Raw genomic sequence first — 13,393 nt, forward strand, 5'->3', positions numbered from 1 at the left:
ATGCCAAAGAAGGCTCAAACTACCGCACAATTGTACTCATCTCACTCATGAGCAAAGTGATGCTCAAAATTCTCCAAGCCAGGCTTCAACAGTAGGTGAAATGTGAAATTCCAGATGATCAGACTGGTTTAGAAAAGGCAGAGGAACCAGAGATCAAATTGCCAAAATCTATTGAATCATTGTAAAAGCAAGAGAGTTCCAGAAAAATATCTATTTTGTTTTATTGACTATGTGAAAGCCTTTGACTGTGTGGATCACAACAAACTGTGGAAAATTCTTAGAGATGGGACTATCAGACCACCTGACCTGCTTCCTTGTAAATCTCTATGCAGGCCAGGAAGCAACAGTTAGAACTGGACATGGAACAGCAGACTGATTCCAAATTAGGAAAGGAGTACGTCAAGGCTATATTTTGTCACCCTGCTTATTTAACTTATATGCACAGTACATCATGTGAAATGCTGGGCTGGAAGAAGCACAAGCTGGAATCAAGATTTCCAGGAGAAATATCAATAACCTCAGAAATGCAGGTGACACCACCCTTATGGCAAAAAGTGAAGAAGAACTAAAGAGCCTCTTGATGAAAGTAAAAGAGGAGAGTGAAAAATTTGGCTTGAAACTCAACATCCAGAAAAGACCATGGCTTCCGGTCCCATCACTTCATGGCAAATAGATGGGGAAACAATGCAAACAGTGAGACACTATTTTGGCGGGCTCTAAAATCACTGCAGTCAGTGACTACAGCCATGAAATTAAAAGATGCTTGGTCCTTGGGAGAAAAGTTATGACCAACCTAGACAGCGTATTAAAGAGCAGAAACATTACTTTGCCAACAAAGGTCCATCTAGTCAAAACTTTGGTTTTCCAGTAGTCATGTACAGATGTGACATTTGGAATATAAAGAAAGCTCAGCACTGAAGAACTGATGCTTTTGAAGTGTGGTGTTTGTAGAAGACTGTTGAGAGTCCCTTGGACTGCAAGGGGATCCAACTAGTCCACCCTAAAGGAAATCAATCCTGCATATTCATTGGAAGGACTGATGCTGAAGCTGAAACTCCAATACTTCGACCACCTGATACGAAGAACTGACTCATTGGAAAAGACCCTGATGCTGGGAAAGATTGAAGTCGGGAGGAGAAGGGGAAAACAGAGGATGAGATGGTTGGATGGTATCACTGGCTCAATGGGCATGAGTTTAAGTTGGTTCCGGGAGTTAGTGATGGACCGGGACGCCTGGTGTGCTGCAGTCCATGGGGTCGCAAAGAGTCAGACAGGACTAATGACTGACTGACTGAACTGATCTGAACTGAACTGACAAGTTACTTAACCACTGTTCTCTTTAATCTTCTTTTCAGTAAAATGGGGATAATATTACTTATCACAAGGTTATTGACAGATTAAATGTTTTTTATTAGTGTCCTGGGCTGCTGTAACAAATTAGCACAAATATGTTGGCTATAACAACAGATATGTACTCTCTCACAGTTCTAGAAGCCAGAAACCCTTAATCAACGCCTTGACAAGATTGGTTCCTTCCATAGGCTCTGAGGAAAAATCCATTTCCTGCCTCTCTCCCTTTTGGCGGCTGTCTGCCAACCATTTCCTGCCTCTCTCCCTTTTGGCGACTGTCTGCCAATTCAGTGTTCTTTGATTTGTAGACACGTCAATCTAATCTCTATCTTCATTTGTCTCTCTCCTCTAGGCACAAAGGCTGCCATAGAGTAAGCACCGGATTAGCAGAAGCTATTTTTATTATCAATGGACGTGAATTTGAGCAAACTCCAGGAGATGGTTAAGGACAGGGAAGCCTGGCACGCTGTGGTCCATGGAGTTGCAAAGAGTGGGACACAACTTAGTGACTGAACAACAACAACATTCTTCTTATCAAATGTCCACTTTGGTGGACACTGGTGGGTGAGCGGAAGAGCTAGAGGGATGGAACACAGACTTCTAGCTAGAAAGTAGCCAAACCTACAATGAATATAATTTTTTTATAGGCACCATAACTGGCCCCTTCTTTGTGGGTCCCCAAACTGTCACACATCTTTTCCCAATTTTTGCTTTATGCAGCTGCCAAAAAAATAACACACAAGTCCTGCCAAGAAAATAATGAAACATTCCAGACTGTTAGGCCTTAGCAAATTTTAATCAAAGACTCAGTGATCTATACTGATACTGGAGGCCTCTTCAAAGCTGAAATCCACCATGAAATGACCATGGCATGAACCGCAGCCGGGAAAGTGTAGCATCTGTGAATGGGTGAGTGGCAGAAGATGTGCCTCTTCTATGGTTGGTTACCTGCTGCTTTGCAAAGGTGCCTGTGGTTCAGGGGTACATTCTAACCACGTTTTCAAATGCATATATCAGAGTTTATGTGTTTTAAATGACCTTTGACAGGACAATTTATCTATATATGAATTTTTATTAGTTCCCCCTGTTTTCCCCTTCTTCATCTTGTGAACACATTGCTAGGCCCTATGTATTTTCTGATTCCCTCACCTCAAGGCAGTTGTTCAGAAAGCAAATGAAAAGCTGCTTGAGGTCAGTAGCTTTTCCTATTTGGGGTCAAAGTCCTCAGAATATTTAAAAAAAATGATGTTGGATATTCTAGGGAGTTCAGTTCAGTTCAGTCGCTCAGTCATGTCCGACTCTTTGCGACCCCATGAATTGCAGCACACCAGGCCTCCCTGTCCATCACCAACCCTCAGAGTTCACTAAGGCAGGAAGAAAAGAGTGTATCATCTTCACTGAACAGCGGCAGGTGTTTGTGTATGGGTGGGATGGTCAGTATAGGCACCAAGGGAGGCTAGTGCCTGGCAGAGGAACCCAGACCTTAACAAGCATCCCCATGTCCCTCGTCAGGCATGGGAACAAGGAGCACGTGAGGAAAGAGAATGGGTACATTTCAGTATTGATGAGAGTTAATGGGTCAATGGCCCAAGGGGTCTTCTGATGGTCTGGTGATGCCAAAACACCTTGGTACCATGATAGGGAGGAGGAAAACTCAAAATGACTGAAACTGAATTTTCTACCAGCCCACTGGAATGAGGGTACAGAGTCAAATTTAAATAAGTGCCATTGGAATTTTTTGCACATCTGATTTTATGAACAAAGATTCATTACATTTTGCACACTTGCTTGTTTTTTACACCAGTCTTTAGAAGTCTGCCATTAAGTATCTTCGGTTCCCTCACACAATGTAAAAATAGAAGCTCACAGCTGATTCAATTAAGTTCACACAGCTAGTATGTGGCAAAACAGAGCCTAAGAGTTCTGACTCCTAGTTTAATATTCTTCTCACTACACCTAAGTATGATGCATACCAATAGAAAAAAGAAATCTTATAGTTGCTGGTCAAGACTATGAGAATTGGTGGGTATGTGCCAGCTATTATTCTAAATGCCACACCTACTGAGATCTATTAGATAGCTTGAAATAACAGTATTATTTTTAAAATATTAGGATACCTTACTATTGTTAAAGAATTCTCACCAAGCACCATCACTCTGTGTGTGAGGAAGGGAAGGCACCCAGGGTATAGTTGCTGCCATGGGTGCAGTATCATCCTGTATATCCAGCTCACCTCCAAGACAAGCAAGGTGTCGGTCAAATTCACTCCTCTATCCCCAGTGTCTAGTACTGTGTCTGGCCCATGAAGTTCTTAGAAAGCATGGAGATTATAAGAAGGAAAAGATGAGCACATGATTAGAACAACTGAGAGTTAGATGCCTAAGAGAAGGCTAGAAACAAGTTTAGAAACATGTAAAAGCAATATAACTTCACCTGAGAGTAGGAGGATTCTTCTAAAATAGCCAGTAAATCTGTTTCAAGGAAAGAGCACCCAGTAATAGTGAGGGAATTTAGGACAAGCCTGGGTCTCAGGTACGCTTGGTAAGTCAAATCATTCTAAGGCAAGACTTCAGGGGGGAGTGAATGGGACAGAGTTGAAAGCCATGAAAACTTAAAAGAGTAACGTTAGATGAACTGGAAGGGGATATCTGAGAAATATTAGAAACATTCCTACCTCACCAGCTCTGCTGGGGTTTCTATTGCTTATCTGGATTTTGCGTCTATAAGCTTTCCTTTCACTTGACTATAATCCTTGCAACCCTACACATTATTGGGTGAATGGCTGGATTTTGTTAGATGTGGGACATAATGGAAGGTGCTATATCATAGCACATAAAAATAAATTTTAAAAGAACATTAGACATCCTACAAGCCTATCTTTCCAATATTAAAAATATTGTCAATATTGAACAGTTTACCTATTTTCTCAAATACAGTTTAGGTTCTGGCTATATCAGCCTTCCATAAATATCTCAGCCAATCCATCCAGTTCTGAGAGCCTTGATACATCATTTCACTTTCTTTCCACCCACAGTATCCTTTGCTTACCTTCAGCAGGCTTTCATGGCTTTCCCATGAGTTCATGACATCAGACCCTTTAAATTTTGCTATCAATTCTACTGCCACCTCCGATAATAGTAATAAAAACAGTAGCAATACTGATCATAGCTATGAACTATAGAGTATTAATAGACCAAGACTTTTCATGAACAATGTCACTGACTTCTCACAGCAACCCTAATCATATTGGTACCATCTTACCGATGATGACAAATATTGAATCTCAGATGGAGAGTGACACTGTTAGAATTGGAACTCAGCACTGACACAATCTCAAATCCATCCAAACAGTATGTCTAGCTGGTAGCCTTATGTTCATTGAAGAATTCTGTCGAATAAAGAAAGAAATTGCCCTAAGAAGAGACTAGATAGCAGCCCTCAGATGAAGTTATAGGTGATGCCATCCCTGCCTGGCAGCCTGCAAAGTGCCATGCTCAAGTGAACAGCTGCATCTTCAAAACAGTACTGCTCCAACACTTCATTGTTAGGGGCAAGTTAGTATTATGTTTGCCTGTGTTACTTTAATCTCTGCTCTAGGCTTATGAACTCTTTATTTGGGCTTATGGTCTTATTTGGTTAGTTTTTTCATTTTGTGTAGTAAATTTTGTTCAGTCGCCCAGAGGCCCTGAAACACACGGTGCCAAAAAATAAACATTATTAAAATGATAGCTATTAATATAAACATTGCCAAGAGATAATTTGTAAGGGTGGGAGAAAAGCAAAATATTGAAAGTATGGTTGCCAAAGCAAAGCATCACCACTACTTACTCTTTCTTTTAAGCGCTGCCTCTCTGTTGCTCAGGAGAAGAAATAAGAAAAGCCTTGTAAGGTGGTTCTGGGAAAGGAGATTCCCCATCAAGTGCTCACAAATGGCCAGAGACACAAATACAAATACAGAACCCAGTGCAACTGAGAAGCCTGTGTACAAACTTAGCTGTGGATTTATGAATTAATATATTCAAATTCCATAGTTATTTCAACAAAGACATTTTAACTCTACTGCCTTGAGGAAAATAGAAGAGTTTAACTGCTGAAAAACACACTTGTGAAATGTTCACTTTCCCAAAATATGTTGTGAGTCAAAGACATTATCAATAATGATAGTAAGATGAAAGGGCACATAAAAGACACAAGGTTGAGACATTTGTTGGTTACTGAGAAAAGAAAATGAAGCAGTCTTAAACAGTATAAAGGAAGATAGGGGAGAATGTTTTCCCAGTCTTTATTGGCTCCATTCCTTCTCCCAAAGCAGAATTGAGAACAGAAAAGAAAGAGAATCCCTCATTCTTACCTACACTCTTTGTTGCTTATGCTTCTCATGGTGAATGGAGGGTGATCACATAGAGTTTAGAAAAAGAGGGAGAATATAATAAAGGAAGCAATGGTTTTGGAAAGGTTTAGGCATCTTTAGAATTCAGAGGGGAGATTAAAGGCCTGGGAGAGGACACAGGACTTTCTGCTGTTGCCATTTTAAGTGCTATTCAGCTATATTCCCAGCCTTTGAGAGATGTTTCACCATGCTTGGCCAGATCTCTCTTACCTACCTAGAAAATCACAAAGGCTGAGGTCAAAACTAACTGGCTAAATATTAAAATCCCTAGTGGAGTGTGACAAACCTATGTATTTCTAATCTCACCCCAGAGATATGCAGTAAGGTTGGCATGACTGTAGGTGTACAAAACTCCAAAAGAATTTTGACACTCAGCCAAGATTGAAAGCCAATGAAACTATGGCATAAAGCAAATCCACTGAAGTCTTCTGTGCATACAAATTATGTGGGTATCTTGTTAAAATGCAGATTGTGATGCAGCAGGCCTAAAGCAGGGTTTGAAATTCTTCATTTCTAACAGATTCCAGGGTGATGACAATGCTGCTAATCCTAGGTCCCAATTTCATGGCAAGGGTTTAAAGAATCCATTTTAGAGTCAGACTATTTGAAGGTCAAAGTTGTATTAAAAAATAGTATACTGTTTCCTGATGCTGGGAAAGACTGAAGGCTGAAGGAGAAGAGGGCTTCAGAGGATGAGATGGCTGAATGGCATTACCAATGAAATGGACATGAACCTGGGCAAACTCCTGGAGATGGGAGGGACCCTACTGGGCAATTGAACAACATAACATTTGAAGGTAAAAGTTGTATGAAAAACAGTATGCTTCTTTTTTTTTAAAATTGGGGTATAGTTGCTTTACAATGGTATATTAATTTCTGCTATACAGTGAAGTGAATCGGCTCTATGTATACCACCTCTGTTTTAGATTTCCTTCCCATTTAGGTAATTACACAGAGCATGTAGTAAAATTCCCTGAACTACACTGTAGGTTCTTATCAATTATCTATTTTATACATAATAGTGTGTAGACAAATACTGTTTAACTCCACATAGTCAAATTCATAGAGTCAGAAAGTATATTGGTAGATGCCAGGGGCCAGGGAGTAGGGGGTAAGGGGAATGGGGATTTAATGTTTAATAGGGGACAGAGTTTCAGTTTCAGTTCAGTTCAGTCGCTCAGTTGTGTCTGACTCTTTGCGACCCCATGAATCGCAGCACGCCAGGCCTCCCTGTCCATCACCAACTCCCAGAGGTCACTCAGACTCACGTCCATCGAGTCAGTGATGCCATCCAGCCATCTCATCCTCTGTTGTCCCCTTCTCTTCCTGCCCCCAATCCCTCCCAGCATCACAGTCTTTTCCAATGAGTCAAGTCCAATGGCCACTCTTCGCATGAGGTGGCCAAAGTACTGGAGTTTCAATTTCAGCATCATTCCCTCCAAAAGAAATCCCAGGGCTGATCTCCTTCAGAATGGACTGGTTGGATCTCCTTGCAGTCCAAGGGACTCTCAAGAGTCTTCTCCAACACCACAGTTCAAAAGCATCAATTCTTTGGCGCTCAGCTTTCTTCACAGTCCAACTCTCACATCCATACATGACCACAGGAAAAACCATAGCCTTGACTAGATGGAACTTTGTTGGCAAAGTAATGTCTCTGCTTTTCAATATACTGTCTAGTTTCAGTTTGGTAAAATGAAAACTTTGGAAGATGGATGGTGAGAGTTGCACAATGATGTGCATGTACCTAGTCCCACTAAACTGTACAGTTAAATATAGTTAAAAGAGTCTGTTTTATATTATGTGACTTTTGTGTGTGCATGCTCAGTCATGCCTGACTCTTTGTGACCCCACTGACTGTAACCCACCAGGCTCCTCTGTCCATGGGGTTCTTCAGTGAGGAATACTGGAGTGGGTTGCCCTTTTCTACTCCAGGGGATCTTCCCAATCCAGGGATTGAAACTGAGTCTCTTGCCTCTCCTGCATCACAGGTGGATTCTTTACCACTGTACCACCTGGGAAACTACATGAGACTTCTACCACAATTGAAAAAAGAAAACAGTATACTTCTCCCCCTGTAATATTGGCTCCTTGGTCCTAACTAACAACAATTAAAAAGAATCATCTGACTAGCAAAAACATAGAAGAATTTGTTGGATGCCTAGTAATGCCCAGATATGTTATATCTTATATCTGTGTTATGAGAGATGTGACTGACTTTATGAAGACTTTGTTTGTTCCAGAATCATAATCCTACAATCCTTCTGCCCAATTACATCCATCTCCCAGAACAATGCCATAACTACCCAGATTCATTTTCCCCAGTGTAGGTTCAGGAAGCTAAGAGAGCTTTATTTGGAGAGATGTCTTGCAAGTGGCATCTTTATGGTCTGTCCCAAAAGGATTTACCTCTATAAGAGAAATCACATTTTACTTCAACCCAGGATTTCTGCACAAGGATTGACTCTCCTTATCTGTAAAATAAAAATATATTGATGCTATTTGAAGGCTATACTAAATCATTAATGTAAAGCCCCTCACTTCAGTGTCTAGCAAACAGCAAGAACTCAACAAATGGCTTAAGATAGCAGCATTCTTTCTACTTAACACTCCTTGCTAATTTAGGTGGAAGATGGCTGGTGAGTTGTGCAAAAGGAACAGGGTCAAGTTTATAGGAAAATCCAGTTCCTTTCTCTGGTTTGGGTGGATAAATTAAATCCACTAAACCCTATCTTTCTTCCAGGTTCTCAGGAAGCTGCCTCCATGGTACCAACTTGGGAGAGTTCTCTGGACTTCTCTGATAGAACTGAGAGGAGGAGTACAGAACTTTTGTCCAGTGAGCATGGATAATTGCAGAAAGTTTACTTCCTGTGCTTGAGAGATATTTCTAGAAATGACTAAGAAAACTTCTTTGTGGGGGCTGGATGCTGAATTTATAATACAACCTGAAGGTGCAGGGCTTTTATTTGCCAATTTAGGCTTGAGCTAGGAATCACACAATCTATAAAGCACTCAGTTCTTCATGAGTTCAATTAAGGCCAGAGATGTCCAAATGCACAGACTACTCTGCTTTGTGCAGTGGTTAAAATGCTCTTGTTCAAATGGAATCTGATTTTACTACTTTTTTCAACATTCATCCAAACTTTTTACCTGTGTTCAAAAAGCCAGGATTAATTTGATCTCCATGCTGTCCATATTTCCTCTTAGTTTTTCCAGCTAAGCACTCTAATCTTTGCAGAAGGGGAGATTAATGTAAAAGGAATAATGAAACATTTGACTGATATTAGGTGCTTGTCATTCTTCATTAGGTGCCCCTGCAAACCTTAAACACTGCAAACAGAATAAAATGGGATCTGCTGATAGTCCATGTAGCATACTAATAAGAAGAAATGTAAATGGGAGAAGGCTTTCATTTTGCTAGAACAAACAGAGAAATATGCACCTCTCCATCTCTTAGCTTTCTGCACTTTCTCCAGGGGCTCAGTCTAATTAGCTATTTCATATTAATCACTGTTTGTGCAGTAGATTCTTCCTGTGGCAGCTTTCCATTTTCAGTTGCCTGAAAGACCAAAAGACTTTTATATTTCCTTGGATGTGCTACAGGATCCGAAACCACAAAAAACAATATTATATGTATTACAATTTATTCTTTTCAAATTCACTCTATCTTTCAGTTCCTTTGACCCTCAAAAAAACCCTTGAAAAATGTTCAAGCCAGGCCCCAGGCACACTCCTCAGTAATTAGTGCCATATTTTGCACCCAGTAGGTATTCAGAATAAATTTTTCTTTCAGATGGTTGGGTCTCCATTTCAGAGATGAAGGAAATGAAGAACAGAGATGCTTAGAGATAACAGAAGACAGAACTATTTGATGACACCATTTAGATGAGCTCTCATTTCTCTTGATGACAGGTTTGGATGATAACAGATAAGCAGACTTCAGTAGTTTATTAAAGGTTTAACTGAACTATTCTGATCAATTGAACTATAAGTAAGGATACGTTATAAAAGTCCACATCAATTATAAATTTTAAATATTTATAGTGCTTGAATTTTCAGACAGTATTTCTTGCCAATATTTTTATAAAGCAATCAAATAACCCAGGTTAATTTAGTAACTAATATTCTCATTATTCAGAGAATTGTTTTGGGATAATGTACTTTTAGCCTAGATAGCGTATTGAAAAGCAGAGACATTACTTTGCCAACAAAGGTCCGTCTAATCAAGGCTAGGGTTTTTCCAGTCGTCATGTATGGATGTGAGAGTTGGACTATGAAGAAAGCTGAGCGCCGAAGAAATGGTGCTTTTGAACTGTGGTGTTGGACAAGACTCTTGAGAGTCCCTTGGACTGCAAGGAGATCCAACCAGTCCATTCTAAAGGAGATCAGCCTTGGGTGTTCTTTGGAAGGAATGATACTGAAGGTGAAACTCTAGTACTTTGGCCACCTCATGCGAAGAGTTGACTCATTGGAAAAGACTCTGATGCTGGGAGGGATTGGGGGCAGGAAGAGAAGGGGACAACAGAGGATGAGATGGCTGGTTGGCATCACCGACTTGATGGACGTGAGTTTGACTGAACTCTGGGAGTTGGTGATGGACAGGGAGGCCTGGCATGCTGCGATTCATGGGGTCGCAAAGAGTTGGACACGACTGAGTGACTGAACTGAACTGACTGAAAAACAAATGTATTGAAAGGATAATGCGGATTGGTTCTTCATAAACTTAAATGTGAACTTAATATTTTGGACAAATTAACTTTGATTTTGAAGTTGAAAATTTATATTCCACCTCCTGTGATGCACATATGGACATGTTAATCACATGTTCCTTTCACAGAGCTGCTAATCATTCTCTGAACAGTGTTCCCGTTATTGTTGTATTTCCAGATCAGCCATCCTCTTATATTAAAGTCACCAGTTATTTTCTCTTGGCCTATGCCCTTTGATAGAAAGCCTGTATATGCCAGTGAATATCACATGCAATATGGCAACCCAACCACAGGGACCATGGTGATTGGAACAGAGGAGGTCCTGGACTGGATTGTCTTTCCCGTGGTTTCAAAATAATACACCCAATACTGAGTAAGTTGGGTTCAGAGAGACAAGTACAAGAACTGAGGCTCCCCTGAAGCATAGCTGACTGTGAGTAAAGTGATGAGAGAGAAGGTTTCAAAAGAGGACGGGATGGAGGGAAAGAGACAGTGGTGAACCAGGCAGTAATTCAGGCAAAAGGTGCCCTTGAATTTCTCCCGTTTACTTACAATGAATGTCCCTTCTGCTTGACTTCAACTCTTTCACATTTCTTTTCACTTTTATATGAGAACACTTTACTTAGACCTTTAGGCAGTATATTTTACATTTTTTTCTCCTCTGGATAATGCCTCATACTTCTAAAAACATCAAAAATGTATTAAATAATTGCACAAATAGCAAACTATCATCTTCTAGAGAAGGACACTGTTCGAGGAGAATCTTATGCTTTACAAATGAAACGTAATAAGATAAGAAGTGACATTGCACACACACACACACATGATTGAAACCCAAGTCTGTGAATGAAGAACCCAACATTTCCTCTCATATTGATTTTATGGAGATAAATCCAAATAAATTGTGTCCTTAGGGGGGGAAAAACAGTATTAATAGAATTATAGTGTTTGGTGGTTGAAAAGACACCTATTGAATTAAAATATGATGCCCTACTGAATTCAGTAATTTAATTTTCACTCACTAGACTCATTCAGTAGGACCTGACAGCTTAGTGTTTGATTTTCTTTTTAATTACAAGACATTTTAGAATAAAAAGAAAGTCTAAGGTTTTCATTTGAGGAGTAGAATGGATCATGGACCTTGCAGACAGACCTGAGACTGGCTTTTAATGCCGCCTCTCATTACAGTGTTATCTTGGGTGTGGGAATTTATTTAGCTTATTCAGGCTGGATTTCATTTATAAACTGGGCTAATGATTGTTCTCACTTCTTAGAATTGCTATAAGGAAAGATAGGAAAAATTTCACACTGTGGTCTAACAAATAACAAGCAACAATTAGTTTAGCTCTTTCTTTTTGGTGTCAGGGGAAAAGTGATGGTAGATCTTTTATATAGGATGTGAACCTGAGTGGCTTTTTAAAGAACTTAGAATGTGAAGCACTGTAATAGAACCATATATATGGCATTTTTTGGCTTACAAAGCCTTTTCATGATGTGCTTACAGCGTTTAGTTCTTCTCTCTCACTCATTCATAACTTCTACAAACATCCGTTAGATGCCTGCCATGTGCCAGATTCTGTGCTATTTTGTAGGGACTTGGCTGTGTAAGTGGTAGGCCTGGGCACTCCTGGAGTTTACAAGCCCTCTGAGGAAGATTTGGACAGTCTTACTTGTAATTTTCTTACGATGTAAAAACGGGGATGAGAGCATTTACATGACTTGTCTAATATTTACACAGTTGGAAAGAGTCAGGCCAACGCATTGAACTTGGGATTCTAACTCCAGGAGTAGAGAAAAAAGTGTTCCTTTTTAATTCTGTGGAGGGCGCTCTGCTTCTAGAACTTAGTTGCCTTAGACAGAATTAGAACAAGTCATGTTTCTACTGAATATATTTTTACTGATTTAGTTTCATTCGCCTGGGGGTTGAAGCCAAGCTGGTGCTATGATTCATAAGCCTCATTTTCCATATGTTTGACTTAGGATTTTCTCTTGACAACAGTTGATTAGCCACTCTTGTGATTTTAGTTCACTGATGATAACTTGACCTGATTTCAGCTGATTTCTATTGGCTCTAGGCTCCCTGGAAAATGAACAGAACTCCACTGGGAGAGCCCAACGCAGCCAAGCATTCTTAGCTTCAACCAAATCTGCCATCTCCATGTGCCAAGCCTGGTATCAATGCTTTAGAGGTGAGAGTCCCCTAGTCCTTTAGTTAAATAACACATGGGACCAGAATGGAGTTAAGAGTTTCTAAATCCCATGCTGCTCTAGTACTGATGATAACAAAGCTCTGGCTTACAGTTTTATCATGCAAGTACAAGTGAGCTTGCCAGTGTTTATATAATTTCTCTATGTAATGCCTTCAGCGGTTCCCCACTGCAGGTGGATAAAATCCAACTTCTTTTAGAGTGTATCCAGACCTGTCATGATCTAACCTTCACATCCTTTTAAAGCCTCGTCTTTCACTAATATTCCCCACATATCCTATCCTTCGGCACAACCAAAAATTCTCATGGTCCTGGATTCCTAAACATATCATAGTGTTCCACATTTCTGCACCTTAAGAAGTCTTATCTGTAAATATTGACTTACTGTTGTTATTATTCTAAAAACTAGTGTGTGCTATGGTTTCTTTTGATGCTGTCCTCCCCTAAAGAATGAGATCCAAAGCAATCAACTCGGAAGAATGTCAAAAGATACCAAAAGTCATAAGCTCTTCTCCCTCACTCCATCTCATCCAGTTGTCGTATAACTGCTTTTTTAATGAAAACTAATATAATTCTATTTATAAGAAAGACAGGTTGTTGTGAGAGGATATCAATATGAGGTTAGATTCAGTGGGAAGTTTACCAGGTTGAACTGATGGCATTCTCTATTTCAGTGAATGTTGTCTCATATGATGACAGGATTCTGCAAGACTGATTGGCCGCCAGAGTACATAAGTGAA

This window comes from Ovis aries, chromosome 5 (assembly GCF_016772045.2).
Source record: "Ovis aries strain OAR_USU_Benz2616 breed Rambouillet chromosome 5, ARS-UI_Ramb_v3.0, whole genome shotgun sequence".
NCBI classification, from domain to species: Eukaryota; Metazoa; Chordata; class Mammalia; order Artiodactyla; family Bovidae; genus Ovis; species Ovis aries.